This window comes from Mus musculus, chromosome 1 (assembly GCF_000001635.26).
Source record: "Mus musculus strain C57BL/6J chromosome 1, GRCm38.p6 C57BL/6J".
NCBI lineage: Eukaryota > Metazoa > Chordata > Mammalia > Rodentia > Muridae > Mus > Mus musculus.
The window spans coordinates 72,770,374-72,795,400 of NC_000067.6; the positions used below are offsets into that span (position 1 = coordinate 72,770,374).

Below are 25,027 nucleotides of genomic sequence, written 5' to 3' on the forward strand. Positions count from 1 at the left end.
GGTCCGGTCTGTGGCTGAAGCACAGGAAGGCTTTCCTGTGGGAGGTAGTCGCTGCTCTTTAGGAGAAAGCCTATCCCATCGTTCAAGCATGGCGGGCCTTGATGAGCAGAGACAGTCTATGGTTTTAGAGCTTTATTGTAGAAAGGCATGGGGAAAGAGAGAGAAAGGCCGGCCATGGCCACGTGGAGAGAGGGGGGAAGGGAGAGAGAGAAGGAGGGGCTAGAGATGAGAGTAAGAAAGGTGAGAGCTTATAAAGAGATAGAGGAGGGGCCAAGCAGCCCCTTTTATAATGGGCTGGGCTACCTTGTGTTGTCAGGTAACTATGGGGGTGGAGTCTAGCCAGAATGCCAGGAACTTAGGACAGTGTCTGTGTGACTTATAGTCACAGAATTATATAGTTGAGGGCTCTGTGGTGTCAGGCACCTGTCTCTGGGAACATGGCTCACTGTTCCATCCCTTGTAGAGTTTTCTACTAGGTTGCCGGAACAAGTCTCATTCAACCAAAATAGGCTGCCTTTCACGGCCCCATAAAAAATATATAGGTCAAACAGTAACTATCAAACTATAGATCAAACCAGCTCCTAATGTGACACAGAAGAGGAGAGTTTGGGGACCTAGATGCTTCCTCTCATCATTGTTGGACTTAAATTAGTTGAGACAAATTTCTGTACCTCAATGTTAGTGTCAACAAAAGTATGTTTAATTATTCAAAGTATTTTTTAAGAAGCAAACCTTAATGTGAGCTATGGACTTTATGAGCTCAGCAACTGTAGAAAATGGACCACAACATTGCAAAAGTGCAAGATACAGCTTTCTGTATTTTATGCTCTCTTCCCTCCCCTCCCCTCCCCTCCCCTCCCCTCCCCTCCCCTCCCCTCCCCTCCCCTCCCCTCCCCTCCCCTCCCCTCCCCTCCCCTCCTCTCTTCTCTTCTCTTCTCTTCTCTTCTCTTCTCTTCTCTTCTCTTCTCTCTCCCTTTTCTCTTTCTTTCCTTTCTTTCTTTCCTTACTTTTTTTGAGACAGGATCTCTCTACATATCTACATAGTTCTGGCTGTCCTGGAACTCACTATATAGACCAAGCTGGCCTCAAACTCACAGAGATCCACTGGCCTCTGCTTCCCAAGTACTGGTGTTAAAGGAATGCACCACCACACTCAGCCCCTGTGCTCAGTTTTTATATGAAAAATGAAATCTGTTAATTAAAGAAAAGAAGCCTTAATCACATGTCATATTGACTTTAGGCATATAACTAAGAAGACAGCTCTGGAAAATAAATGTGGCAGCTACCCTGGACTGTCCTGCATAACTAATGGGCCTAGTCTCTTGCTCCTTTGTTAGGAAAGCGCTCCAGAAAGCGTCATCAAGAACACACCTACAGGCCTACAGGCCGGTCTATCCTTTGGGCTCTCTCTGGACTCCAGGTGGACATCCTGAGAGCTGACATACAGAAGTGTTTTGCTAGATAGGTCTCAGCCTTTACTCTCCCCAGTTTTCAACTTCACTGTTTTTCGAATGTAGGAGCCATGATTTCCCTCCAACTCTCAAAGAGGAAGGAAGGGATGATTCTTCCCTAGACAGCCAAATGATTGCCAGGATTGTCAGAAAAGAGGCTCGGCGGCGGCGGCGGCGGCGGCGGCAGCGGCAGAGGGCAGAGGGATTGCTGGGCTTGTAGACCTGGTACAGAGAGAAAGAGAGAAAGAGAGAAAGAGAGAAAGAAAAAAGAAAGAAAGAAAGGAAGGAAGGAAGGAAGGAAAGAAAGAAAGAAAGAAAGAAAGAAAGAAAGAGAGAGAGAGAGAGAGAGAGAGAAAGAAAGAAAGAAAGAAAGAAAGGGAAGGAAGGAAGAAAGAAAGAAAGAAAGAGAGAGAGAAAGAAAGAAAGAAAAAAGAAAGAAAGAAAGAAGAAAGAAAGGGAAGGAAGGAAGAAAGAAAGAAAGAGAGAGAGAGAGAAAGAAAGAAAGAAAAAAGAAAGAAAGAAAGAAAGAAAGAAAGAAAGAAAGAAAGAAAGAAAGAGAGAAAGAAAGAAAGGGCCAAAAGAAAAAGATACAAAGAAAGAAAGGAAAGGAGGAGAGCCAGGAAGGAAGAAGGAGGCAGGAAACAAGGGAGTCTCCACCACCTGTCTCCTAATGCTCACTCACCTGTCTCACCTCCGCAGACTCTTTCGTAAAGACTGAAAAAGGAAAGTGAAGTCATGTGCAGGTGAGTAGGTGATTTTTCTTAAGAAATCTACAGGAGAGCCTCAGTGTATAAGAAGGTGGTTGCTGAGGCTGAAGCCCACCTCTCATGCATTCTCCTTACTCACTGATGCCCCTGGGCTCCAGAATTTCCAGAACCCCAGGGCCACGGAGCACATTATGAAAACTTCTGCCAGACCCACCACCCTTAATTTACATATAAGAGGGCAGAAGTTTTGTTGAAGGTCTGGCTAGTAGAAGTAGGTAGCAGTCACCAGGAAGTCAGACCCAGGATCCTGACCTCTGGGTCCATGGCCTCTCTGTGCACTGCTTTGCTTGGGTTGTGTTATGGCCACTTTTTGTTTATTGAGTGGGAAACACCCTACAAGCCCAAACATGAGCTCTGCCCTCTGTGAGTGGAAACAGCGGCCCACACACAAATCATTGTCACCCCCTGGGCAGCAGCACCCATCTCAAATGCCAGCAAGAGTCCTCCGATTCTGGGTGGTTTCTTGTGTTCGCAACCACAAAAAGATTGCTGTAGGCCCCCAGAGCCTCGGAGTGGGTTCTGTCTGGAGGAGGGATGAAGCTTTGGCTTAGAGTCAAAGGCAACTTCTGTGAATGTTCTCTGTGTCAGCACTATGCTTAGCTATAGCAGCCAAATCCTTTGGTGGGTATTGGTCTTATTTTTTTCTGCCAGATTCTCTGTTACAGAGGACACAGTTCCCTAGCTTGGCATTCTGTACTTAAGCTAATAATACTTAGTTAATTGTGCTTGTGTTCAGTGCCATTTGACCTATTTCTGATCATGAAAGGGGAAGGGAGACAACGCTAAAAGTCCAGAGGCAGGCAAACTTTTGAACCTAGTCTTTCAGGTTCAGAAGGGCATGGCAAACATGAGAAGGAGCCAGGCCTGCAGCCAGTGAGAGTGGACTACAAATAGCACTGCCCATTGGAACAGTCCACGGGCACATGTGCTGGCTAGTTTTATGTCAACTTGACATAAGCTAAAGTCATCTGAGAGGAGGGAACCTCAGTTGAGAAAATGCCTCTAAAGAATGGGCAGTGGACAAGCCCACGAAGTATTTTCTTAATATCAGTGGGAAAGGCCCAGCCTACTGTGACACACACTGTGTGTGTGTGTGTGTCTGTGTGTGTGCGTGTGCGTGTGCGTGTGTGTGTGTGTGTGTGCGCGCGTGTATGTAATCATCAGGGGATGAAGGGTAAGCATTTATGGAACTTCTTCCTCTTGGCCAGAAACAGTGTTCTAGTTGACATTGGTGGTCCCCGTGAATTACACTGGGCTGAAGAAGACTTTCATGGACTCTGGAGCTTGGGGACGTTTCAGACTCAGTCTTCTCTCTTACTCAGATATACATCTAGTATATACTGGCCCAAGAGTGAACATCAGGGTGTCAGTGAGGAAAGAGAGAGGGAATGGGATGACAGGATGAATTAGTTAGATAATTTTATAGATCCAATGTTTGAACCTGTTCTAATTTTTTTTTTGTTTTTTTGTTTTTTTGTTTTTTGTTTTTTTTTTTTGAGACAGGGTTTCTCTGTGTAGCCCTGGCTGCCCTGGAACTCACTTTGTAGACCAGGCTGACCTCGAACTTAGAAATCTGTCTGCCTCTGCCTCCCGAGTGCTGGGATTAAAGGCATGCGCCACCACTCCTGGCTTTGTTCTAAATCTTGTATCATGGAGAGGTTGATACCATCTACTTTGAGTACCACACAATATAAAGAAATGAATGTGAAAAGCTACTAGAACAGAACAAACACATAGACCTATAGCCAGGTAATGTTCGAAGAGTGAGAAACCTCTCAATACTCACCCCTAATGGGGTGTTTCCATTAAGTCCACACACAAACCCGGGCTCAGGGAACCCTTAGGAAGAGGAGACTGAAAGAGTGTAAAAGCCAAAGGGGATGGAGGACACCAAGAAAACAAGGCCTTCTAAATCAACATATGAACTCACAAAGACTGAGGCAGCATGCACAGTGCCTACATGGGTCTGCACAAGATGGGATCCTAGAGATGAAAGGAGAAGTGGACATGTGTGCCCATCCCTAACTCAGAAGCTCTTCCCAGTTGATAACAACTTGCAAATGAAAATGGAGACTCACTGGGGAAACAAAGTACTCTTAAGGTTAAGCCCAGCAGCAGATAGCCAACAGCTAGGCCTCTCAGTTGCCTGTTTTCTAACTAGAGACAGAATCAGGGTAGATCCCTATGGGACAGGAAATGGCGGAGGTGAGGAGGAAGTGAGAGAGGAGCAGAGGGGACAGAAACCTCCCTGTCTCTTTGAAAGAAAAGGAGACACCATCACACCTGCTGAAGGGAAGGCTTTGTGATTGGATGGACACAGGAGTGGTTATGTCCAGGAGGTGTTTTAAAAACAGTTTCTTACGGACCCAGTGAGATGGCCCAGTGGATAAGAATTCTTACTGTATAGGCCTAAGGTCCTGAGCTTGGTTCTCAGTGCTCACATAAAATGCTGGTCGTGGATGCCTTAGGGGGAAAAAATTCTAGGGTGGCATAAGAGAGTTCCCAAACACCATCCTTCCTTCTAGGGGGTTTCAACCAAGTACGATTTTATGCTCAAAGGAACTTTTGCCAGGGTGTGAAGGTTGTTACAGTTTGGTAGGCAGGCACAATTACCAACTGCTGTGCCCAAGGCAGAGATGCTGATGAACATCCTGGAATGCACAGGAACCCCATCTGGACCACAGAATGATTTGTCTCTGGTATAAGCAGTGCCAGGAGTGGGAAACCTTCTTCTAGAGATTGGGATCTTCTTCTTCTTCTTCTTCTTCTTCTTCTTCTTCTTCTTCTTCTTCTTCTTCTTCTTCTTCTTCTTCTTCTTCTTCTTCTTCTTCTTCTTCTTCTTCTTCTTTTCTTCTTTTTTTTTTGGTTTTCTGAGATAGGGTTTCTCTGTGTAGCCCTGGCTGTCCTGGAACTCACTCTGTAGACCAGGGTGGCCTCGAACTCAGAAATCTGCCTGCCTCTGCCTCCCGAGTGCTGGGATTAAAGGTGTGCACCACCACGCCTGGCAGGATTATCTTCTTTAGGGGTCAGTGAAAAGGCAACTGCAAATCCCTGTTCAAAATACTGTTTCACTCCATTCAGATGAGCTTTGAAAAATGCAAGAGGATGCACACCTTTAATCCCAGCACTCAGGGCACAGAGGCAGGTAGAGTTCGAAACCAGCTTGGTCTACAGAGTGAGGACATCCAGGGCACAGAGAAACCCTGTCTTGAAAAACCAAACCATACAAATATTTAGAAGAAAAGGCACACAGGAGAGAATTTCTGGTAGGGGTTAAGAGATGAAGTACATACTTTAACAAAGAGATTAGTTTCCATGCTGGTACAGCTTCCAGCACAAGGGAGGGACAACATGTGCAAGCATAACTGTGAGGTGAATATTTCCCTGACTCAATGGGCCTCGCTTAGGGATGGAAGAAGTCAGATTCATTGTTACTTGTTCTTTATTTTCTGATTATCATCCAGAGGCGTGCTGACCATCCGTGATGTAGAGTCAAGGCTTTTGAGACTCTTCTCTCTTAATAATGGTGATCTAGATTCTCCCCCACAAACGGCCTGGGTTAACAACCCTAATGAGAAGAGACAAGGTCTGTGCATGTCAGTTTCTGCAGTATGTAGCCCTAGGCCTTTTCTTCCAGGAATCTTAGGATCCAGGTCTGCAAGATCAGGTCGAGCCTGAGCAGATAGTCTCATTGTTTAGACCAATGTATGCTATCTATACCATGTACATAACCTAACGTCCCTTATGGCCAAGATTCAAGGCAGTTTTTGAAACCCCAACTTCTTCCTTCTAGATTAGGTTATTCTCTCACAGATTTGGGTGATTTAGAAAATTTTAATCCCAATCCAGAGTTTCCACCCCTCCTTGACCATTCAGTTCCTGGATAAAAGACACACACACACAAACTTTATATTTACAATAAGCCTTAAACAGCACAAGAGCTAGACAGACATCTACCCTCTATGCTATAGGAATCTCCCTTCCTACTGATATCCCTGAGTTGTTACTATGTTTCATCTGGGCTGTTCTTAACTCCAACTGGCCAGCCCTCAGGGCCATGTATTCTTGACTCCTATCCCATGGCAACTTTTTCTTCTTCCTCTCCTTCTCCCTTCATGGTTCTCCTCTGATCCCCCCAGGCCAGGGAACCCTAAAACCTACCTATGTTTCTTCTGCCCAGCTATTAGTTGTTGGCATTTTTATTCACCAATCAGAAATAACTTGGATGGGGGCAAGGTCACATAGCATCATTTGGGTCTACATGCAGTCTCTGGGACAACCAGGTCTTAAGGGCTTGCATGTAGCTTTTTACAATATACAGCAAAAGACCAAACCTTAACACTTGGGCTGTTAAAAAGAATGTGACAGTGAGAGTAAACAATAGCCCATGGTTTTCTGTAATTTGGGAGAACCCTAGACATAGTTTTCCTGGTCTGTATTCTGTTTATGCATGAACCCATCCATTTAGTCATCCATCCATTTACTGAATCTAGGCCTGCTCATACTCATAGCAGAAACTTAAAGTCAACTAAGAAAAATTAATCCCTGAACTTCCTCTTGAAGTTGAATGGCAGTAGGGTTCATACCTGGACATTCATATCCTAGGCTTTGCTATTTCCTTGGGAAAAGTCTTTCATTCCTGTTTGCTTAAATTCCTTCCTTCCTTCCTTCCTTCCTTCCTTCCTTCCTTCCTTCCTTCCTTCCTTCCTTCCTTTCTTTCTTTCTTTCTTTCTTTCTTTCTTTCTTTCTTTCTTTCTTTCTTTCTTTCTCTCTCTCTCTCCCCCTCCCTCCCTCCCTCCCTCCCTCTCCCTCTCCCTCTCTCTCTCTCTCTCTCTCTCTCTCTCTCTTTCTTTCTTTCTTTCTTTCTTTCTTTCTTTCTATAGGAAAGGTTCTCTCAACAGATTAGATGAAACATTTCTGTACAGTGCTTAGCAGAAAGCCCCGAGGACAGTGAGTATTCTGTCTGCTATCTGTTGCTGCTGCTAAAAAGTATTAGGACAGATAATATTTTAATGAAAAAAATTAGAACAGGCAATGTTTGCCTCTCCATGGAACCCTGATCAATGGGGCTCATTAAAGGAAAATGAAATTTCAAGGCAGGAAACAAGCAACAAACTATAACCTAGACACCCCCCCCAAAGTCATTATAACCAGTGCAATTTTTTTCTCTTTTATGGCCAGTGTATTTTGTTCTCTTCTACTTGGGCAGAATAATGAAATATACAATATTCTTTACAAGGAATTCAGGTGCTGCTAAAAGGTACAGAGTTCATACCCAATACTAACCAGGTCTCCTATGACCCCTTTGATCATGGAACCAGCCTGTCAGCTAGAGGTCATCTCGCCCATCAGTTTTATAAGCCTGCCATAACAAGTACCACAATCTGGGGGTCTTGAAATAACAGAAACTTAGTTCTCATAATGTGGAGACCAGATGCCTGAAATGAACATTCGTGGGTCAAAGTCATGGTGTTGGTGGGCATGTTCATTTGTCAAGTCTGTCATAACAAAGAGCCACGGGGAGGATAATTTAAAGAGCATAAATTACTAACATCAAGGTGTCCTCAGGCCTAAAGGACACCTTCCTTGGTGTAGAGATAGCTGCTTTCTCATAGCCTTGATCTCACATGGCCTTCCTCTGCGTATCTCTTCTTCTCCATATAAGGACATCAGTCTAGTTCCTTCCTCATTTTGACTTGATCACCTCTTAAAAGTCTTGTCTCCAAATATAGTAACATTCTGAGGTACCGGGCCCAGGCCTTCCACATATGAATTTGGGGAAGGGGGCAGTTCAGCCTCCATCCAAATGTCCATGCTTTGGATGTTGATAAACACTGACATTCTATGGCTTCTAGCCACTTGCCTCTAATACCATATTACTGACTCTTCTGTGTATGTCCTGTCCTGCAGTGTCCCTGCTGTAAGGACATTTGTGACAGCACTGAATACCCACCAGGAAAATCTCTTCATCGTCTGTAAGGACCTCCTGTTTCCAAATGAAGTTGCATTGGAAGTTTCCAGAGACCTGGTTATGGCTATCTAAGAGTTAGGTTATTTTTCAGCTTATTGTAATACCCCATTACATAGATGGAAAGTAACCCACTAAACACTAAACATTATAGAGAACAGAGGCAGAAGTCTGTACCCATACAAGGATCTGAACTCAACCCACAGCCCATTCCAGTCCACATGGGTGTGTCCCAGACAAAAGCAAACCAAGAAATACAACCGAAAAGACAACACCAGTAACAGCAGTCTAGCAAGGACCCTGGGGCAAGAAACCCCACTAGCAGTTCACTTGGGTATCAGACTAAAGACTCATACTGTGACCAAGCAAATTCCTAGAGGCAAGGAATTCAGCCTGAGCCTTGGCAGCAGAACAATTCAATTTACTTTGGAAAAACGTCTCAGGTGCAAAGGGCCAGAGCTGCAAGCGTCAGCGGTAGGAATTCCAGTGGGCAGGCTGAGAGGGAGCTTGTGTTTATTCTCTTCAGGAATGAAGGGCCTGCTGGGTCTTGTTCACAGAGACACTGTGAGGAACCAGCTGAGATAAGGATGGCCACCTTCTTTCGGGGGAGGGGTGGACTGAGGCCCGGGAGAGAGACAGGGCTAGGACTCTGACTGGTATGCATTTTAGGAAGTAGACAGTTGAGCCAACATAATTTGAAAAAGCATTGTCTGAGGATGCCCTTCTACCTGAGCAGAGAGTGGAGGCTCCTTTCCTCCACGCTCACTCAGTGTTACTGTGACCCCTACATCAGTATCAAATGGCAAGCTCAAGGCCACAGCTCTGCTTCTCCAGGGAAAGGGAAAATGTGAAAACTTCACCCAAACAGGCAATGCAAAAAGGGATTCCATTACTGGGCTGTGAATGCAGCTGGCTGAAAAGTTATTAGAGGCTTAGCTGGAAGAGAAAGCCCTTGCTTCAAGTCAGTACAGGGCTCAGGTGGTTGGTTCCATGGAGTGGGGAAACCTAAACCTTAGGTTTCATCCCTACATCCCTTCTTCAGTGTAGCTCTTGTTCTCGGGGTACGCCAGGTTTGTGCCCCTCCCATTCTGTCTATTTCTTATACTTCCAATTCAGTTTAAGAATTTGCTGTATCACATGTTTCTTACTTAAAGTGTCCAGAGAGTTTTTTGCCTCCCCTACTTGGATGTCAGCTGACATCCTTAGGGATGAGTCTTAGATATAAGACTTAAATATGTGATTTATTTAAAGTGACATAAGAAGAGCTACAGGACAAAAAAAAAAAAACAGGCAAAGGAATGTATCCAGTGTCCCTTGTAGATGAGATGGAGGCACTTGATGGCTGGATCTGAGATGAGAGATGTCTTCCTGTGTTGCCGTGGGTTCTCAGTTTGAGCTGCAAGTAGCCATAGGGTAGTATAAGGCTGAATGGAAGACCCAAAGACAGGCGTATACTCACTCCAGCAGCAGGAAAGGCCGAGCTGAGGTTCAGAAGACACGGGAGGCTCAGTGGGCTGCTTGAAGGAAGCAGGGAAAAAGCTATGGCTGCAGTCAGGAAACTGCAGGGGTTTGGGGAAGAGAAAGATGGGACATCTGAGTCAGCAAGGAGAGGGGACGAGGGACTTCTAGGGCCTGAGTATGTCCCAAATTCAGATATGCCTGTACTGTGAGACTGGACCTTCAGGAAGTAACAGAATCAAGTGAGATCACTGTGGCATGTCCTAATCCAGCATGACTGGTGTCCTCATAAGAAGAGGGACTGAAATATGCCCAAAGGGAAGCATGAAGAAACAGGAAGAGACAGCCATCTGTAATGGAAAGAGAGAAGCCGTAGGGAGCACAAGCCCCACTGGTGCTTTGGTGGTGTTTGTAGCCTACAGAATGATAAGAGAGTTAACTTCTGACATTACATTCTCTATCTGCATCAGCGGTGGCAGCAGCTTAAGCAGGCACATGCAGTCTTTTGCTCCAGACGTAATTTTCTTCTTTAATCTCTTTTTTTTTTCTTTTTCTTTTTTTCTTCTAAACCTTAAGAAAAACTTTTAAATGCATGAAGGTATGAAGACAATTAAAATTAAATAAATACATCCTAAAAAGAGTTTCCATTTGAGTCTAGCACCTTTAGTTAAATAAGTGAGCCATCATTAAGGTGATGATGTCCATTGGACCGCAGCACCCAGCCCGTTCACTCCTCCTCACAGGTCTTGGCTGGAGAGCAACTGGTATGCGTTCTTTCAGTCCGTGCCTCTGCAGATAGTATTTCTGACTGGCTTGTTTGGGCTTTAAATATTTTGCAGTCCTGGTACGTGAGCACAGATCTTGGCTCTCTCCCACTTCTTAGCCTTCTCTTTGGTATTTCTCAAAGTATGACAAGCAGACCAGGGTACAAGAGATGACATTAGCTGATACACAGACCAGCAGGGCATTAAGCAACATGGAATGGAATGTGAACCGTGACAGAACTATTCCTTGAAGATTAAATCAAAGAGAAGTAGGAGGGGGTGCACATTGTTGAATGCTCACTAATTCCCTTGTTGAACAAAGAGAGAGCTCATGCCGTGTGCTCTCAGAAAGCTAAGCATCTGGTTAGGTTTCCACACAGCTGCCATTTCCTATGTATTTTTATGATTGTTTCCTATAAAGCAAGTGATCTTGGTCTGTAGTTTATGAATTCAGAATAAGATTGTTCTTACTTAAATTTATTTACTTGGAAACAAACAAGGATGCTTGCAGTAAACATAGGCTAATAATCATACAGATAGGAGGCCATTTATATGAGAGAGATACCCATCATGGCTTCACTTCCTGAGCACTCTGCCTTTGTATCAGAATGTGTGCTACCTGTTATGAGCTGTAATCCTGGAGAAGACGAGAAGAGATGACTGATCACCATAAGGAAACAGAAAGAAAGGCACAGCAGCCTATATGGGAAACACCAGCTTCCGGACTCCGCTGTGCAAGGCAGGACTGATGTCTTGCAACCTCATCTATGCACGGAGGCCTCAAGAACAGCTGATTTGATGGAGCCAACGGGCTGTGAGGGTAGGAATAAGGCAGAGATGAGCTTCCGGTGACAGCTGAGCTGTGGGCCTTACAGAGTCACTTGCGAGAAATCAAGCTAATGTCTTTAAGGAGCATGCAGTTGACCCTGTTTTCCATTTTTCTCTGGACCTTTCAAACCCAGAGCCAGGCCTGAGTACCACACATGCAAGGACTGCATAGACATAGGGCTGGTGCACAGAACTCTGACCTTCAACTTGGTACTCTGCATTGCCATTTTGATCTTCCTCCCTTCCTTCCTTCCTTCCTTCCTTCCTTCCTTCCTTCCTTCCTTCCTTCCTTCCTTCTTTCCTTCCTCCCTCCCCCCCTCCCTCCCTCCCTCCCTTCCTTCCTCCCTTCCTTCCCTCCCTCCTTCCTTTCTTCTTTTCTGCCCTCCCTCTGTCTCTGTTCTCCCCACCCCACCCCCCACTCTCTCTTTTTCTTCCAGCATCGTCATGGCTAGCCTATAACTTGCTATGTAGATTAGGCTGGCCTCAGATTCACAAATATCCACCTGCTTATGCCTCCCAAGGGCTCAGATAAAAGGCATGTGCCACCGTGCCCAGCTCATCTTGAGATTCCTAATTTATAATTGCATTTGTAAATCAAGTCAGATGGGCCTTCACAGGATGCTTGATGTGGTCTAACTCCCACCTTCTCCCTGGCATGGTTCTTGCATGTTTGTCTTTGATCCTGGCCTTGAGCTCTACCTGGTCTCCTATCCCACCCCCAGCTGTTCTCTAACACATGAGTGCACCATGTTCTGCTGCTAATCTGCTCTGACAGGGATGCAAGCACAGACAGGGCCAGAGCTGGGTGTGCTCCCAAGATGTCTCCCATGGGGCAAGGTGTGGCTGTCTCTCCTCAACTGATGGTGCCATGACTTGCTCAGTGGGTAACTGAGCAAGGTCCTCTGACCCACACTCCACCCAGTGACCCAGGGCTTCTCCACTATGGTTGAAATTTCCTGGGAAGTCACCTGTCCAGATGGCAGCACATTGGGGGAACACCCTCAGCTGCCCCCACTTGTCACTTCGTTCTGCACCCTATGAATTCCAGAGATGGGCCTGAGTGTGGTGATTAGTGAGGGTCTGTATGCATCTAATATGAATCCATTTGGAAACGCAAGAAGACCAAGGAGACAGGACATGTTTTTGGAGCCTGAGTTGGGATCGGGATGGCACAGCACAGTGACCAAACCTTAGACTTCGGTCTCCTTTCAGTACATCATCTTGCCATGGTATCTGTTTACCCATCTGTAAAATGAAGCAGCAGACCAATGCCTGGTCCGGCATTCAAATGGGAATGGGGACCTGTGGCCAGGTGCCCAAATCTTTGGCACAACTTTAGCTTCAGCAGCTTCCCCACAAACCCAGTGCTGGACCACAGGGTGTCTGGGTCAGGAATCTCATAACCAGAAGCGTTCTGAAACTCCTTCTGCGTTCATCCTACAGTGAAAGAAAATGGGTTCAGAAGGCCAAGCCAGCGGGAGATGTGGTAAAAGAGCACCAGATGAGTCTGCAAAGGAACCACAGTGGCAGAGTGAAAATTATGGCAGACACTGAAACTCATAGCTTGAAAAACTGCCTGAAGAAACAATCACCCTTCATCACATCACCATCCTCCAAAAAGGAAAATAAAGAAGGAGGAGGAGGAGGAGGAGGAGGAGGAGGAGGAGGAAGAAGAAGAAGAAGAAAAAGAAGAAGAAGAAGAAGAAGAAGAAGAAGAAGAAGAAGAAGAAGAAGAAGAAGAAGAAGAAGAAGAAGAAGAAGAAGAAGAAAGTCACACCCAGAAAGCAGAAATAGATGGGTTAGCCATAAAGACCAAAGTCTTTGGTGAGACAGAGCTGACTCATGAAATGTGTATGCTGATAGCCTCCTCAGGAGCTTGCTTAAATCCCTCAGTGGGAGCAACAGCTGCCAGCATGCTCCTGGATAGGATGCTGGGATGAGGTAGGGATGGAGCAGCTGGCCTAAGTCCTGGACAGGAAGATGGGGTAGACACCAGCTTCAAAGAAAGCAACTCTGGGGTCCTGGGGGGACGGGAAGAGGAAGAAAGAGAACAGAGACACAGAAAGCCAGGAAACCACACAGCCCAGCAGACAAGCCAGAGAACGGTGGGGAAGGGCAAAAATGAAGGCATAGACTTCTGATATTCCTCAGAGGTGGGACAAATGGATGGTTTTGTTTGTGGGAGAAGACATATTTGTATGATACATTTCATAATGTAATTGCGTAATTTGCACAAAATTAGAACCCAACACAAATCAAGACCAAGTGTTAATCATAGGCAAGTGGATTGGAAGAAGCCACGTTTAGGGGTGGACCAGTTTGTAAACACTAGTAGGAGGCACCCCTCACCTCCCTCTCCCCTCCTTCTCCCTCTCCCTCTCTCCCTCCCCTCCCTGTCCCTGTTCCCCTCGTCCTCTCCAGTAAGCAGCAAGACTGGGGAGCACTGGGTTAAATCATGCTCTCTGACTTGGCTAAGTGACGACCAACCGATTCCAGTTATTTAAATTGTGGTTTCATTATTCATCAAAAGGAGAAAGTTGGATTAATCCTGCCTGTGTGGCAAGGTGTTTATAGGCTGCTCTGAGTAACAGCTTTGTAACTATAAATCATGAACACTGAGAGACGTCCCTTTACTCTTTATTTGTTTATGACCGTGTCACATACTCCCTTTATCCCAGCTAAACAACTGCCATCCTAAAGCTAAACAAAGCCACAGTGGTATATAACCCAGGTCACTTTATCCTTTGTTTTGTTTTGGTTATGGGCTGCGGAGCCCGGCTGAGATGGGACTTAGCTGCTTATTCTTCCACTTCTTTATCCTTTCACAGGAGCATCAGTCCAGTTATCATTGAATAACTAATGGAGATTGTGTGGAGGCCAGAATCCCACAGCTGACCAGGGACCAACGGGAAGGAAAGTAACATTTTCTGTTTTGGGGAGCACACTGGCTAGAAAGGGGGTTTACGTGTCACCAAGAGAAGGGGAGTTCACCCACCTCCCGTCACACTGGACCTCTTCAATATTCTATTTTAATGTTTGTCAAATCATTATGTTAAAGCCATTGTCATGCCGTTTCTAGTCACTGGGTGCCTGCCTTGACCAGTGTTGGCCCTTCCTCATGTGAACTTCTTTGCCTTTACAGTGTGAGTTATCCCTCTCCTTAAAAAAGTCCACCTTTAACTGGGTGGTGGTGTCATATGCCTCTAATCCCAGCACTTGGGAGGCAGAGGCAGGCAGATTTCTGAGTTTGAGGCCAGCCTGGTCTATAGAGCAAGTTCTGGGCTAGTTAGAACTACACAGAGAAACCTTGTCTTTAAAAAAAAAAAAAACAAGAAAAAAAAAAAAAGGAAAGAAAAAAGAAAAAAAAAAGCCCCACTCTCCTTGCAAACTCTTTAAAGACAATATCCAGGCTTCTAGATTCTAAAACAGTTCAGGTCTGTTGGTGAGAAGCCTGCCACAGCTCTGAGGGAGCCTGGTACTTCAGTCCTGCTCCTTCTTCAGATGACCTCCAAGCCAGAGCAGGAAACATAAAGATCTCAGGCCTATCCATAGTAGTGGCCTTTGGAGGTCAAGCTCAGCCCTCTGGGGGCAGTAGGATGTGTAACCCTGAGTGAGGTTGGGTCACAGGTACTGTCCCAGGAGGCCTGCCACCGGCCATATACTGTGTGTGTTAGTCACTTTCTTGTTGCTTGTGACCAAATGCCCAAGGAGAAGCAGCTAAGGGAGGGAACATTTGTTTTAGCTCATGGATTGGGGTATAGCCCATCATGGGGGAGAGGGCACAGTAGCAGGAGCAAGCTCACTGCTGTGTGCCCATAGCACGAAGCAGGTGCTTATCACATGGTACAAACCAGGAAGCAGAAAGAACGAGGGCAGAAGTGTGCCTGGGCTGCCACCCTCAAGGCCTGCTCCCCCATCCATCCATTTCCTCCAACTAGGCTCTACCTCCTAAAGGTCCCGCAACATCCCAACACAGAGTTGGGAGCCATCACGAGCCAGTGATTACATTTTACACTCAAACCATAAGACTGTGAAACACGGTGGAGACAGCTTAAAGCCAGAATTAAATCTTTAAAAAAATCTTAAAATAGCATACTTTTATTTATTTGTTTGTTTATGTATGTACATATTGGGGTGGGGGTAGGCAGGCAGGTGCAGGTGTGCATTTGCCACAGTGCACATGTGGAGAAAGTTAGTTCTTTCCTTCTACCATATGAATCCTGGGGTTTGAACCCCGGTAGTCAGGTTTGGTGGCAAATACCTCTACCTACCATTTCACTGGTCCCCAAATTAAGCCTGATGCCTCTTCCAAATAATTTGCTTCAACAACAACAACAGACTCCACTAGCGTCCCCATCAGTCCCTCCCAAGTGCCTAACTCCACCAACCCAACCCCAGCCTTCCTGCTCCTGGTTTGACTCTCCTCTTCCCTGATTGCTTCCAGTGAATATCATGAAGCTTGAGTCTCCTATATCAGGTACCAAACACGTTCAGACTCATCCATACTTGAGCCTACCCAAAGGCTGTCGCACCTAGGTTCTGTCCCTGTTCTGAAGATCACCTCTCCCCATCCCTCTCTTCCCTAGTATATCCTCCTTTACTCTTCACTTCCTCCTTCCCCCACCTCCAATTAATTCAACAGGAGGATGGCCATTGTTCTTCATGGGCCCTAGTTCAGTATGACCCCCATCATCTATGACCCCCATCAATCACCTATGACCCCCATCACCTATGAGATCATCAAGCCTGATGTTAGGAAGATGTTTCCTTCTTGTTTCCTTCCCTCCTGCTTTTTTCTAAGGGTTCTATAGGTTTGGCTTTTATGCTTAGGTTTGTGGTGCATTTCAATTCTTACATAAGATAGAAGGTGAAAGTCTAACTTCATTCTTGTACATTTAGCTGTCTAGTTTTCCCTGGACATGACTATCTTTTCCCCACTGAACAGCCTTGCAAACTTGACTGAAATCAGTTGTCTGTAATAAGGAGCACTTCATTCTCATTGAAGTCTTCTCATCCGTTTTCCCCACCCTTCCTGTACCCACATCACCAATGTTATTCGCTGCTGCTTTTTTTGTTAGAAGGTGTTCTGAAGGGCAGGGCTCTAGTCTGCTGCTATCTTCTTCTAACTCCATCTCTAGTGCTGGCCAATCTTGACCACCCCCAACTGTGCCTTCTAAGGATTATATGGACCCAAAAGGTTAAAAAAAAAATGTTGCAGTGATCTTCACTTTGGTTAGTGGCTTATTCGCTCCACACATTTCGCAGCACGAGTCCAGTCCAACAGCACAGAGCAGACTGAGGCCTTCCCCCCTTCAGTGTAGAGGCTGAGTCAATGGGCCTTACAGGAGCTCAGTTTGTCCTGAACACAGCCATCTTGGTTGTGACTGCTGTCTTGCCTGCCAGGTGACCCTAGCACACACTCTTTTTTTGTTTTTGTTTTTTCAAGACAGACTTTCTCTGTGTAGCCCTGGCTGTCCTGGAACTCACTCTGTAGACCAGGCTGGCCTCGAACTCAGAAATTCGCCTGCCTCTGCCTCCCAAGTGCTGGGATTAAAGGTGTGCGCCACCACGCCCGGCAGCACACACTCTTAAAGCCTATAGAATAAACACTGTTGTTAAGACAACCCAGAGTTCAGTGCTATATCCGTGTGGGTTTGGAATCACACTTTGACACATGAATAGTTTTTTCTTTGCTTTTGAGAAAGTGCAGAAACATCCTGGTGACCTTTGTATTTGTCTGTATAAACCCCTGCCTTTGGGGTGTAGAGTCCTATGATTACAGTTGCTATAGACACACTTCTGTCCCCAAGGCCCCAGCATGCTGCACTATTATCGATCCTGGATTTGTCCACCTCTTCCACCAGGTTCTTGACGCCTTTTATCTTTGGATCTTCGGTGTTTTTCCTCCAAAGCATCCCATTTTTTGATCGTGAGTGGCATGTAATTCTGTCTTCCCTCTGTTCCATCCCCAAACTCTCTCCTTCCTCTAAGCAAGGGACAGTCAATCAGAGAGCCAGCCTCCTATCACTTGCGATATGTCCTAACAGCACAGAAAGTGGTGGGTTTCTGGAACTTAAGCTAGTTGGCTTTCAAGATGCTAGGATTTATTCAGAGTGGTCCTCAAGAGTATGGAGGCTGGTGAGACGACTCGGAGGGTAAAGGCACTTGCTGCCAAGCCTGAAGACCTGAGCTTGATCCCCAGATTCCTCATGGTGGGAACGAAGCACCGACTCCCACGAGTTGTCCCTGATTTTTACATATGTTCCAAGTATAAGATGAATAAATAGAAGTTTAAAAGCATAACCAGCATCTTCGTTATGCCAGTCAAGTTCCTCAGGGCTAAATTATTAAAACCAAAGATTTCCTGAAGGTTGTATTGATGGTCTGCAGTGGGCATTGGCTCACGCCCTGAAGTCTTTATCGATGGCATTTGCTAAATCAGCTCCCCCAATCTAAGAAAAGTCCACTGTCTATGTTGCAAGCACAACTTCAAGTTTCAGCCACAAGTGTTCATCCCACCTGACTGTCCCAGACAGCATAACCACACTAATGCACACCTTCTGCCTAAGGTCACTTTGCTTGGGTTGCCTCCTGGACAGCTGTTCCAGGCTATAGCTATGTTCTGGTCACAACCTCTTTATGTTCCTGTTTCCTCCCATTGTCAAGCCAACGGTTTTGTGATCACTGGAATCAACAATCCATTGAAGCGATGTTGTGTTTTATTTAAAAAAAAAAAAAAGGTGGTGGCGCATGCCTTTAATTCCAGCACTTGGGAGGCAGAGGCAGGAAGATTTCTGAGTTCGAGGCCAGCCTGGTCTACAGAGTGAGTTCCAGGACAGCCAGAGCTATATACAGAGAAACCCTGTCTCAAAAAACCAAAAAAATAAAAAATAAAAAAAAAGAAGAAGAAGAAGAAGAAGAAGAAGAAGGCAGGGATATGATTGGTGAGAGCATGTTATAGTGCGGGGTAAGGGGGTGCCTCTGCAGGCCCATGCTGAGGCATCCCTTCCCCCTGAGGTGGGCCATGAACATGTTGAAGAGAGGGGGGAGGGGAAAAGTGCAAGAGAGGAAGAGGAGGGCAAGCAGCCCCTTTATAGTGGGTCAGGCATACCTGGCTATTGCCAGGTAACTATGGGGCAGAGCCTAGAAGGAATGCAAACATAGGATGCCAACAGCCAGCATGGAACCAGAGGCTGGTGGGAGCTGAGGAAGAAATGCCCTGGCTCCTTCCCTTTCTCTGGAAGCACAGTTTTGAGAGATGAGACTTTGCTGGTTCTCAGGGGTCTCCACTGGATACAGTCTCTGGCCTAAGGCACATGCTGTGTTGACTGCCCTCCCTTCAATGCCTTCCTTCTCCACTTCCTATTGCTGCTTCCTTGGATCAGTTCCCAAGTCAACCACTTGTCTCCCATCCTTATATAAGAGCCCACTTTAAGGAGATTCAACCCAAACTCCCTCTGGACTCCAGCTACCCTCCTCCAGCTCCCTCCCAGAGACAACCTCATATCATGTCTGGACAAGAGGGAAGGCCAGCTATATTGATGTGAAGAGATGTAGAGTTCAGCTTATCTCGTCATCCAGTCCTTAAAGCACCTAAACACAACCATATATTTCAGCTTCAGGCGGGAAAACCTGGGCAAACTCATGAACGCCTGCCTTCCCTTGGGAGTCCTCTATGCACAGTAGGGTCTTGTTTGACCACTGTTCCCGTTTCTAAAGCACCTTTCTTTTTTCTCAATATCTTGTTTCATTTCTTTTATTTTTTTGGTGCCTGGGAGAGGTATACTTGGAAGGGTATGCATGTGCATGTACATGTCTCTACATGCATATGTGCATATGTGCATGGGACACACATGCATGAATATGCCTCCCTTAATTGCTCCCTACCTTTGTCTTATTTTTGTAATATTGTTTTATATTATATTATATTATATTATATTATATTATATATACACATATATATATATATATGTATATATTTTGTCTGCATGTATGTATATATGTCATATGTATACCTGGTACCTGTGGAGGCCAGAAAAGGGTATTGGATTCCTAGGAACTGGAGTCATAGACAGTTGCAAGCTGCTGGGAATTGAATCCTAGATCTCTGAGAGAGCAAGCAATGCTCATAACTGCTAAGGCATCTTTCTAGTCGCTCCACTTTATTTATTTTTACATTAATTTTTGTTTTTGTGTAAGTGTCTCTGTGTGTATATTCCAAGTGTCTGTGTGTATATACCACAAATGTTGTGTGTCTCTATGTGTGTATATTCCATGTGTGCTGTGTGTCTCTATGAATATATGCTATGTGTGTTGTATGTCTGTGTGTATATATGTCATGTGTGCCATGGGTATCTTTGGAGGACAGAAGGGAGCACTGAATCCCCCTTGGAGTTGGAATTACAAACAGATGTGAGCTGCCTGACAGAGGTGCTGGGATTGAACTTAGATCCTCTGAAGAAGCAGCAAACGCTCTCAACCCCGGAGTCACTCTCCAGCCCTCTCCACCTTATTTCTCTGAGACAGGCTTCCTCACTGAAATTAGAGTTAATCCACTGGGCACTGGGATTTCAGGTGTGCACCTCCACGCTAGCACTTTACATGGGAGCTGGGGGTCATGTTTGTATGCATGACAATCACTCCACCAACGGAGTCATTTTCTCAGTCCGTCTTACTGATTTTTCCCTGTCTAACTAACATACTGGGGGTGGGTGGCGGGAGGTTCACACATTTTCGTGAACTCATCTCACAGCATTGCCTTTTCCTTCACGCCAGCCTGAGCTCCGGTTCAGAACTCTGGCTTCCATTTTCACCTGGCTGTGCTCCCCCTTTCTCTTTCTCGCCCCCTTTCTCCTTCTCGTGCCCTGGTTTTCACCTGAGTCACTCTGGAGAGGTCAAGGCTAGGCAACCTCGGGACCTCGTTTTATAAGCCCATTCTTTCCCTTCTTCCAAAGTTTGTGCTTGGCTCCAGGTAGCTCTGTCAGGTGTCAAGGCCGCTTAGTCTCCTGTTGGATTTATTGTTGCGAGTTCTTATTGTAAAAAGAGAAAGCCCCTTTTCTAACTCATTGATTTCACGAGCTCCAGGTACAGCTTCCAGCTTCCAACTCATCTTGTAACCCTCTGCCCCAGAGTGACCTTTCAATTAATCAGTCTGAGAGAAATCCCAAACACAGGCACACCTCCTACAGAAGGCTTCCCTGGGTGGGGAGTTCTCTCCAGTGCTCTCTCAGCTTTCCTCCCTTGTCCTCCCTTCTGTGTGCACACACTGTCTGCCTCTGCCCTTTGTTCCATTTCTGACTCTTTCTTCACACTGTGTCCTTTCCCTGCGGGGAGACAGAGACTGTGTGTGATGCTTTAGCCCATACACTGCACTCCAGGTAGTTTGCTGACATTGGCAAAGATCTGCCTTTCTCGGCAGAGGTTGCTGACAGGATTGGGGGCTTCCTGTCTAAGTAGCTTCTTCCCTCCTCACTGTTTGGGTATTGCTCTAGGTTCCTACTCTTTGTTTATTGTGTATATCATCCTTCTGGGGACTGCAGGAAGCACGAGCCCCAAATTATCTTTGACAAATGAGTACCCCTAGACCCAAAGAGGGACAGCACATTGTCCAACGCCACTGTACTAGTGAATGGCAGAGTCAGATCTAGTATTCATGTCTCCTAATCCAGGTTGCCTTCCTGTGGGCCTGTGAGAGCACTCACCATTGCCTCTCTAGGAGGGAATGGGAAACTATAGCATCTAGGCAGGGATCACAGCTTCAGAGGCAACTGGTCCTGATGCGCACTAGCTCTTTGACTTCAAGCAAATCACTTAAGTTTTGAGCATCAGTTTCTCCATGTGCAAAAATGGGGATAATACCTGAGCGCTGAATTCGGTGCTTGTAGAATATTATTCCAGAGGCAAGGAGGTATTATGGGAAGAATACATCCTTGTCTTTGAGCCTTATTTTGGGAAGGTTTTTGTTTGTTTGTTTTGTTTTTGTGGCACAGTCTAGGAAGAGTTATCTGACTTTGCCACCAAGGATCATTGAAAACAGAAAGTAGCTGCTGTGTGCTTCTCCTGGGAGCAAAGGTGGTCACGGTGCCGGCTTGGAGCGCAGTGTCTGCCATTGTAGGTGATCGCCTGTGTCTGGGGCCTCCAGACTCCCAGGAATATTTGATTCCTTCTTTCCCAGTGAAAAAAATACTATAAACATAATAATGGGAACCACATTTAGAGTGAAAGTGTTTTCTGGGGCTTCAGAGCACTTTAGGACATTGCTGTTACTAATTACCAGCTTGTTCTGCTATTCTGTTTGTGTTTCTCTCATGCACTAACCTGCAAACAGCCCCAGGGTCATGTCAGTTCATCTTTGCTTTCCTAAGTAAGGCAACCTTAGATCCAGAGCAGAGGATCAAAAATGTTTGTTGGAGAGCCAGGCCTAGTGATACATACCTGTAATCCCACAATTGCAGTGAGAGGATCAGAGAAGTTCAAGGCTAGCCCCAGCTACAGAGAAAGTTCAAGACCAGCCTGGACTACATGACACCCTGTCAACAAAACAAAACAAAACAAAACAAAACAAAACAACATTTACTGGATCATTATCATGCATTGGATGTTTAGGAGAAAATCAGAGAAATGTAAAGGCACTTAAAATACCTATTTACTAAGTAGATATTTATTTAGAGCATGAAGCAGCAATTTCTGTAATGCCTTTTTATTTGTCAAGTACTGCTTAGAGTATCTTGGCTGGCCACAGATGCTGCTGGCGTTGTGCTCCTCTGATCCCCTTCACAGGGATGAAGAAACAAGGCTCAAAGGTCAAGACATCTGCTGCAGGTTGCATAATTAGGTACTCAACAGAAACAGATAAGAGAGCAGGTGGCTTGGCTGAGGAGCATGACTGTCTCCCCACTATTCTGTGTTCTCTATCCCCTCCCAATTAAGCCCCAAATCAGCCTCCAGGCATCATGGGGATTAGAGGAAAACAAAACCTAAAGCTCAGCATAAATTGGCTCCTGGTAGATTCTTGAAGACCATTAGCTCCTTACAGAGAAGCCCACTTGCAACATAGCCCAGACCATTGGGAGAACTGTGCTTAGCAAACTGGTGAGGCCTGCAGAAACTGAGCCTTCTTGAAAGGTATCAGTGTTGACTGAGTGTACCTTCACCTCACCCTTCCAGCTTTGTCCCCATGCTCTGTGCATGCCTCACTCATCTTCCTGTTTCCTGTCAAGCCCAGAGAAATGTTTAATATAATAATGTCCCAAGAATTGGGAATCTTTGTCCTTTTTTTTTTTTCATTTTCATGTGTATATCATGTATGTGTGTGTTTGTGTGCTCCTGTGCATGGGTGTGTATGTGCCTGTGGAGGCCTGAGGTGGTTGATAGAAATCATCCTCTGCTTTATTCATTGAGGCAAGGCCTCTCAATCAAACCCAGAGCTCCATGATCTCACTAGTTTAGTTAGTCAATTTGTCTGAGGATTTCCCTGTCTCTATTGGCTACCACTGTCAGCCAGCACTTACCTGGGTTTTGGGGGTCAGAACTCCAATTCACATACTTATGTGGCAAGCACTGAGTCATCTCCACAGCTCCAAACTTTTGAACTAAATTAAATCTTCATAGCAGATTCTGGAGAGCTCTTGGGCTGCTTCTAGGAATTTGGCAGGAATTTGACATTGGGCTAGGACAAGGAGGTAGGCTCTGGCAAGAATTTGACTTTGGGCTAGGACAAGAATGTATACAGTTGAGGAATGTGTTCTTTATATCTTGATGGGCTTGTTAAGACTCTGAATATAGCAATCAGGGGACCTTTGTTTATGCTTTGTTTGTTCCTTAACTACTTTATTTATGCCTTAGGACTGACTATATTCTTTGCACATACTTAGGATGATACAAAGGCAGACTGGAAAAAAATAAACCTGCTTCAGCTTCAGGACTGGCTGGGGTCATGTTATAGTATTGTCTAATTGTCTTTTCCCTTTCAATCCTTGCTTCCTCCCTTGAGATCCTGTTGACTGACTGAGCTGGCTTGGCCAGCAGATAATAAGTGAAATGGAACACACACACACAGTGAAGCTAATGATTCATCAGATTACATACTGTCTGTTCATGAGGTTGATAATACATGTTCATAGTAGAAACATGATCAAGCAGAAAGAAGCCAAAACAATTTTGAAATGGCCAGTGAGTCTGCTGTTTCCACTTTAGCTTATTTCCTTTTTCTTTGGATGTAGGATCACAATTTATCATGTCTGTCATAGCTTGCTTTGGCTGCCAACTTGACCCAAACTTAGAGTCACCTGGGAAGAGGAAATGTCAACTGAAGGACTGCCCTTCTCAGGTTGGTCTGTGGTATGTCTGTGGGACATTTTCTGGATCACTAATTGATATAGGAGGGCTAAGCCCACTGTGGGTGGTACCATCCCTAGGCTGAGAACAAGCCAGTAAGCAGCAGTCCTGCATGTTTTCAGCTCCAAGATCTTGTTTTGAGTTCCTGCCTAGGTTTCCCTCAAAGGATTATAATCTGTCAAGTGAAATAAACCTTACCAAGTTGCATTTGATCATGGAGCTTGTCCCAGCCACAGAAGATCAAGCTAGAATATTATTTTCCCCCATAACTTTATATTTTGTTAAGGATTTACTTTCTAATCTATCAGCTGAATGGTACTAAAAGTGTTTTTAAAGTGCTGGAGGCTTGTACACTTAAAGACTTGAGTTTCAAAGGACGGGTCCCTTATAGCCAAACATTTCTCATTTTGAAGACAAGGTTATTAAGGTAAGATTGAAAATATACAGCCTTAGGCAGTGTACAGTTCAATGTCTTTTGGTCCATTTATACATCTGGACAATGATCACCACTCTCTAGTTTTCATACTTCCATGACCACTGTCTTTTGTTTGTTTGTAGCCCTGGCTGTCCTGGAACTCACTCTGTAGACCAGGCTGGTCTCGAACTCAGAAATCCACCTGCCTCTGCGTCCCAAGTGCTGGGATTAAAGGCATGTGCCACCACCGCCCAGCCCATGACCACTGTCTTAATTCAGGTTACTATTGCTGTGATAAAACACCATGGCCAAAGCAACCTGGGGAAGAAAATGTTTCCCTGGTTTATGCTTCCATATCACTGTTCATAGTTGAAAGAAGTCAGGACAGGAACTAAATGGGGCAGAAACCTGGAAGCAGGAGTTGATGCAGAAGCCATGGAGGGATGCTACTTATTGGCTTGCTCATCATGGCTTGCTCAGACAGCTTTCTTATAGAACCCAGGACCACCAGCCCAGGGATGGCACCACCCACAATGGGTTAGGCCCTCCCACATCAATCACTAATTAGGGAAATGCTCTGAAGGCTTGCCTACAGCCTGATCTTATGAAAGCATTTTCTCAATTGGTGTTCTCTCTTCTCAGATGACTCTAGCTTGTGTCAAGCTGGCATTAAATTAGCCAACATGACCATGAATGGGAACCTGTAAGCATTAATTTAGATGGTATAACAGGCGTGAAGTCCCAGATAGAACCATATTCCCCAAGATTTGATCCACACCTCTTATGGTCACCTTCCACTCCTGAGCAAAGTCAGGCCCAGTCAAGACAGCTGGATTCTGGCTGTTCTGAACCACTGTGTGCTGTCAAAAGACAACTTCTTTTTCCAACATTTCCCTGGGCTCCATCAACAAAGCAGAACTTCCCAGTCCCTGACTTCTCTGGCCTTCACTTCTTTCCCCATGTCTTTTCCTGTTCTCTTGTTCTTTGTTTTTTGTTTTTTCTGAGACAGGGTTTCTCTGTGTAGCCCTCATTGTCCTGGA

General features: G+C 45.4%; 1 long non-coding RNA gene across 2 annotated transcripts in view; it reads left to right on the top strand.

Annotated features, from left to right (window-relative positions):
• Gm30847 overlaps positions 1 to 25,027 on the top strand; it is a 52,766-nt gene that overhangs the window by 1,902 nt on the left and 25,837 nt on the right. Inside the window, exons 2-3 of one of the 2 annotated variants that reach the window (XR_001778981.2) lie at positions 2,151 to 2,194; positions 14,065 to 14,605. This is a non-coding gene — a long non-coding RNA (predicted gene, 30847). Of the gene's footprint in view, positions 1 to 2,150; positions 2,195 to 14,064; positions 14,606 to 25,027 lie in introns of those variants that run through there. The other variant, XR_001778983.2, reaches the window with a different exon arrangement.